Raw genomic sequence first — 6,937 nt, 5'->3', positions numbered from 1 at the left:
AAGTTGTATTTCGCGGTCTATGGCAAAAGCCTTGTATGGTCATAGAAACAGTTTTTGATTAAAGGGATGGATTTGGTTCTCAACCACGGACCAGGTATGAGATCAAACTTTCTCTTTTAGGATGTCTTTCTCACAAAATGCATCAACAAAAACATTTGGGTATACATGTATATTTGTTATATTACTTGACATAACTGAGCAAACAACTTGTTATTGCTAAGGGGGAACTATATCTTAACATTTAATGTTTATAGCTGTCATTATAAATAGTGGTCGAATAGCCCAGTCTATGTAATTTGAATTCAGAGCAGATATATACTTATGTATTGAGTAATAAAATGTGAAACATCAGTGTGTTCTCTTTCCGGATACAACAATATTTTGATATCCGAAGTGCTGTGTCCAATTTCTCATATTATACTGTGCTTTGTTTAAGCCTCGTTTTTACTCCGTTACATGGATACTTTTGTAATGGTTTGATATTGTAGCTTCATTTACTTCAACATGGTTTCGTTTGTGGCGTTTTTAAAATGAAGTATCATTTTCATTTTTATAATGATACATTTGCCTTGTTTTACCATTACATGAAATACTTTTGTAAAGTTTTCCTTATTGCAGCCTGGTTTTCAGTGTCACATTTCCTTATTGTAGCCTCGTTTTCATTATAATAGGGTTACTATAGTCTCTTTTCCTGCGTTTTATCTGAAACGCGAATACGTTTGTAACGTTTCCATACTGTTGCCTTGTTTACATTGTAACGCGGATATGTTTGTGACGTTTCCTTACTGTTGCCTCGTTTTCACTGTAACGCGGATACGTTTGTGACGTTTCCTTACTGTTGCCTCGTTTTCACTGTAACGCGGTTACGTTTGTGACGTTTCCTTACTGTGGCTTCGTTTTCCCTGTTACGCGGATACGTTTGTGACGTTTCCTTACTTTTTCCTCGTTGTCACTGTAACGCAGATACGTTTGTGACGTTTCCTTACTGTAGCCTTCTTTTCATTGTTACATGGTTACGTTTGTGACGTTTGTTTCTGTAGCCTCGTTTCCATTGTTACATGGTTACGTTTTATGACATTTCTTTAATGTAGCCTCGTTTTCATTGTTACATGGTTACGTTTGTGACGTTTCTTTATTGTAGCCTCGTTTTCATTGTTATATGGTTACGTTTGTGACGTTTCTTTACTGTAGCCTCGTTTTCATTGTTACATGGTTACGTTTGTGACGTTTCTTTAATGTAGCCTCGTTTTCATTGTTAAATGGTTACGTTTGTGACGTTTCGTTACTGTAGCCTCGTTATGGTTACGTTTGTGACGTTTACCTTCTTTAGCCTCGTTCTTATCGTAACATGGTAACGTTCATGACGTTTTCTCCCTATAAAGCACATTTTCACTATTACATGGATTCGTTTGTGACGTTTATTTACTGTAGCCTCGTTTTCATAGTTACATTTGTCACGTTTCCTTTACGATGCCTCGTTTGTATTGCAATATGGTTACGTTTGTGACATTTTCTTATTACATGTTTATTCTCGTTTTGATCAAAACAAGGACACGTTTGTGAATGGTTACTCTATTATCTGATTTACATGAACACGAACACGTAAATGACATTAAATTATTATCTCATATTCTCCCTTCACTATAAGTTTCATCCTCTTTTTCCTCGTAACACTGATACATTTGTTAACTTAATGTATCATAGTCTCATTTTAACTTCACCATGGTTTCATTTTTGATGTTTCTAAATTATTTCGAAGCAGAGTTGTTCGTTCCTCACATATATCACATCTGCAATATGCTGAATGACAAGAATCTTGTCAAAACGTAACAATTTTTTAACACTTTGACTTTAAATATAAGACCATAGATAAAATGCACAAATAGAAGCACGTTGTAAAGATATGATAAATTTTATCATCATTTTTATTGGAACTTTTGTCATGTCCAAGTATGCAGATTATGTCATCACGCAGATGCAAACAAAAAATTGAAAGTGATTTTAATATAATTTTAATATGTGGTAGAAACATTCCTGTTTGGACCTCTGTCAGTTTGGAGGCAGTGGCCTTATTCTGGCGACATAAATCGCAAAATTATTCATTTCCAAAATGTTAACATACCAGTATGTCAGTGCGGTTTTGGACCTACTTTCTGAGCCAACTATACTAAAGCGAATGGACTAAATTATATTTTTCTTATAAGTTTTGTTTTCATCGTTACATAGATATGTTTGTTACGCGTTTTGTTAAAGTCTTATAGATTCTAGTTACGTTTTGTCATTGTAGTCTCGTTTGTATTGTAACATGCCGTTTGTGAAGTTTCCTTGTTGTTTTCTTGTTATTATCATAACATAGTTACGTTTGTAACATCTTCTTCCCGTAGTTTCATTTTCAATGTTACATATATACGTTTGTGACGTTTTCTTATTGTAGCCTCGTTTTTATTGTAATTGAAACATGCTCACGTTTTTGACGTTTTGATATTGTAGCCTCGTTTTAAAACTGACATGGTTACGTTTGTGACGTTTTCTTATTGTTGCCTCGTTTTCGTCGTTACACGGTTGCGTTTGGGACGTTTTTTTCTTTAGCCTCATTTTCACTGTTTCATAGATACGTTTGGGACGTTTTCTTACTGTCGCCTCGTTTTCAGCTCTAAGTTTGCGTAGCATCGCTTTCATCGAAACAGGGTTTGTTTAAGTCACGTTTTCATCAGAAAACGAATGCGTTTGTGAATGGTAATATTATGTTCACATTTACATGTATTAAGTTGTTGTCTTATCATCATTTGAACATATTATGACATAATTCATGGAGGATATTCAAGTGTTTTCTATAAATACAGGATTTATTTTCATCTAGTGGCAAGACAATAATTATTTTATGAGTGGCGGTAGCCATGAATGAAATATGATAATTTCCATACCACAAGATGATAATAAATCCTGTATTTATAGAAACAAACTTGAATTGTCTGTTTATCATATAGATTTCTCTTCTCTTTTTTTGACATTACAATTTGAAAGAATTCTCCTTAAATTATGTGTATTGTCTGAATTTATAAGAAAGTTGTCCGGCAAGACAGCAGTGAAAATACGGAAAAATATATTTCACTACAGTGAAAAATAGCTTTTTACAGTGAAAATACTAAAATTGAAAATATTTTATTTCATCAGTATTTCTCAATATTTCACTTATAAGTATATAATAATAAGAGGATATTTTTTCGTTTGAGTGAAATATGGAATATATTTTCACGAAACATGATAAAATGCCACATATTTTCACGAGCCGGGACGGCAGTTATATTTACGTCTGTACAGCGTTAATGACTGAATGAAAGATATTGGTGTTCGGATTTATTTTCTTAGTTAGACCATTTTCTATCATTCTAGATAGTTTTCCAAACAAAATTCAACAAAAAGTTGTTTGTATTTATAAGATTTTTCAAACAAAATGGCGAAAGAAGTCCCTTGAAATAAATATGAGTTTTGACTCCGCCCACTTTCATATTTATATTTCATATTTATTTTTAAAAAGTATGAAATATATTTGACTGATATAGCACCATATTTCATGGGTAAAATTAAATAAAACAATTTCTTTTTTGGCTTGATTTTTAGTTTCTCTATTTTTTCATGGGTCAGCCTATAACCTTTGTATGTAAACGGATAAAAGAATACCTGTATTTATTTATTTTTATTCATTTTTGTATTTACTTATTTATCTAATTGTTGTTGTTGTTCTTGTTTTCTAGTAGGGGAGTAAGTTGTTGACAGTATGCAATTGGCAGTAAGCAGTTGACAGTAAGCAGTAGGCAGTTAACAGTAGGCAGTAGTAAGTCAGAAGTAGACAGTAAGCAGTCAACAGTTGGCTGTCGTTTATGGAATTACATGTTACAGTCCATGCATTTATTAATTTATCAGTGAATTCCTTTAAATGTTGTTCTAAGAATATGTGTGTACCTGTAAACTATTAAAGTAAATTAGGAGGCAGAAAATACCAAGGGTCCAACCGGGTTTTGAACCACAGACCTCATGGTCCGTAGACGGAAACTTCAACCACGTCGTTAAAGGGTTAATCTAACAGCAAGGCTGATGGAAGTTGCCTATATACCTACAACCACTACACTTCTCCCTTCTTTACTTTTCAGAGCTAACAACATTTAGGTAAATTAGGAGGCAGAAAAATACCAAGGGTCCTACCGGGTTTTGAACCACAGACCTCATGGTCCGTAGACGGAAACCTCAACCACGTCGTTAAAGGGTTAATCTAACAGCAAGGCTGATGGAAGTTGCCTATATACCTACAACCACTACACTTCTCCCCTCTTTACTTTTCAGAGCTAGCCAGTTCTCCTGAATGTCACTCCCTGCTTACCGCATGAGTCCGTCAAACACTTCTGACACAACAGACCTCTTGGTCCGTAGGCGGACACCTCAACCACATCGCCAAAGGGTTTACCCAACAGCAAGGCTGTTGGAAGTGGCCTATATACCACTGCACTATATTGTGCATGACCTCCAGAACGGCAACTTTATCGGCAACTGAATAATTGTTTGACCAATACAGTTGTAATAGGCCGTCCATTTTTATTTTAATGCTATAAGCAGTGAATAATAAGTAGTAAGCCGTAAGCAGTTGACAGTAGGCAGTTGACAGTAAGCAGTAGGCAGTCAACATTTGTCAATTCCATAGTATATTGATTCATTAATGTTCCCAAAGAAATATTGAGATAAATATAAAAAGTTATGTCAAATAATATATTTACAAATATACATGTATATCCAAATGTTTTTGTTGATGCATTTTGTGAGAAAGACATCTTCAAAGAGAAAGTTTGATCTCACACCTGGTCCGTGGTTGAAAACCAAATCCATCCCTTTTATCAAAAACAGTTTCTATGGCCATATAAGGTTTTTGCCATAGACCGCGAAATTAAACCTTTGTTTGGTTACTAGGATATGTTTTCATGTGTAAATAGTATAAACTTTGAATTTTTTAACACTTACTTTTTGTTTCAGTTCCATCTGTTACTTTCCTACCAAGTGCGACATTTAGCGTCAAGGGGTTGCGACATTAAGCGGCAATCGATTTTTGTGCGACATATAGCGGCAACGTTGCGACATTTAGCGGTAGGCGATTGAGACATATAGCGTTGATTGCGACATAAAGCGTCAGCGTTGCAACATTTAGCGTTAGTTGCGACATATAGCGGCGTTGCGACATATAGCGTTGATACAAATGTTCTGGAATTTTTTATTAAAAACACGTGAACGCTAGTGGCAGTTATAACTGATCTATGTGCATATAGAGGTCCATACGTTCAGTCTATCTGCTAATGAATATCAAACTGTATTCGGAAAATGTTTTAATGCAATGTGTAAATATTCCTGTACATTGACAAATCAAAATAGTTGCCTTTTATGAGGACACGTACGTGTCTTAAAACAATTAATTATTGATCCATTATTATCAACTTTAGTATCAAAATATCTACAAATTTATTGTTTGCCCTTAAGCTATTGCATTTTTTCATAAGTTTTCTTTTATATATTTTTATAATTTGTCTTTAAATTAAATATGAAGACTAAAGCAGTTTTTAAGTTAGTTTTATATGTTATAATAGTGTACAGAATTTTTATCTGTTCGGATATTAAAAAGACTAAATTTGCAGATGTATCTTTGGATAATACTTCACGAACATTTGTAATCAATAGAAATGATACAATTGTAAATAGTATGAAAAAAGACAGTGTTAAGATACTTAATTCGACTAAAAAAGACTTAGAACATTCAAATGAAAAGGTTTTAGCTTATTCAAATAACAAAGACTTAGCTTATTCAAATGAAAAAGACTTACCTTATTCAAATGAAAAAGACTTACCTTATTCAGATGAAAAAGATTTTGAAAACTTATTTAAAAAAGTTGCGTCGGATAGTGCAATTTTAATTTACTCGGCGTATCTTGAGGAAAGGTAGGTAAAATTTAACATTTTGCATATTTCACACACTGGTTTTGTGTCATGAACTGGTGATCTGTTTTTAATTTAAAATTGTTTCTGAATTGTGTATATGGAGCGCATACTGTATTGTGCATATGGAGCGCATATTTTGTAGAACATCTAAAATTGACAAATTTATCACATATAAGATATATGTAAAGTTTTGTCATCTAGGAAATTTTGTGTTATGGTTGGGCAAAATAGTATGAATTTGAATGAATGGAACCAACGTATATCTAGTCCAACTGGTTTTGTTGGTAATACCAGAAACAAATTTCGGACATATCAACTGTTTGAATATCGGTATGAAACTAAAATATATGTATACTTAACAATAGCAAAATTTAGATGTGGAGTTGTACCCTTACGTCTGGAAACAGGGAGATGTGAGAATTTAGATATTAACAACAGGATCTGTCTAATTTGTAAACAAAATGTTGAAACACAAATACATGTGTTAACACAATGTCCTGCTTACCAACTTCTTAGAAATGTTTTATTTGATAAAGTCAAGGATATCAATGCTGATTTTATAAACATGAATGATGAACAAAAGGTATGTTTAAACTCTCAAATCTCATTACTGCCGTTTTAATAAAAAGAAAATGGAAAACGCAGTTCACTATTTAATTTGTCGATATGCACTTATTATATGGATGTTTTACCCTCATTTCCACCATCAAAAACCCATCAATTGCCATTACACATACATTAAATGAATGTCTGAAGGTGTTACCATCCAAATGCATAAACTCCACCTTGAAGAGTATTTAGCTTGGCTACAAATTCTGGCAACTGCTTTGAAATCAAGGGTTGTGAATTCAAACCCCAGTAGGGTCAACTTTCTTTTTCTTTCTTTCTATTCTTTTATCATCATTTTTTGTATCATTCAGATTCATTTTTGAAAGAAACGAAAGTGTTTAATCTTGATTGT

General features: G+C 33.3%; 1 long non-coding RNA gene across 1 annotated transcript; it reads left to right on the top strand.

Moving 5' to 3' along the window:
• The first annotated feature begins 2,327 nt into the window (after window positions 1-2,327).
• LOC132758917 (uncharacterized) lies at window positions 2,328-5,439 on the top strand. The gene is made up of 3 exons (XR_009629642.1): window positions 2,328-2,736; window positions 3,756-3,835; window positions 5,023-5,439. It is a non-coding gene; the product is annotated as an uncharacterized LOC132758917 (long non-coding RNA).
• The last annotated feature ends 1,498 nt before the right edge of the window (window positions 5,440-6,937 follow it).

This window comes from Ruditapes philippinarum, unplaced genomic scaffold (assembly GCF_026571515.1).
Source record: "Ruditapes philippinarum isolate M1 unplaced genomic scaffold, ASM2657151v2 ctg1705_1_1_1_1, whole genome shotgun sequence".
NCBI classification, from domain to species: Eukaryota; Metazoa; Mollusca; class Bivalvia; order Venerida; family Veneridae; genus Ruditapes; species Ruditapes philippinarum.
Note: the sequence above shows the minus strand (reverse complement) of the source record. Positions and strands in the feature narration are given on the sequence as shown.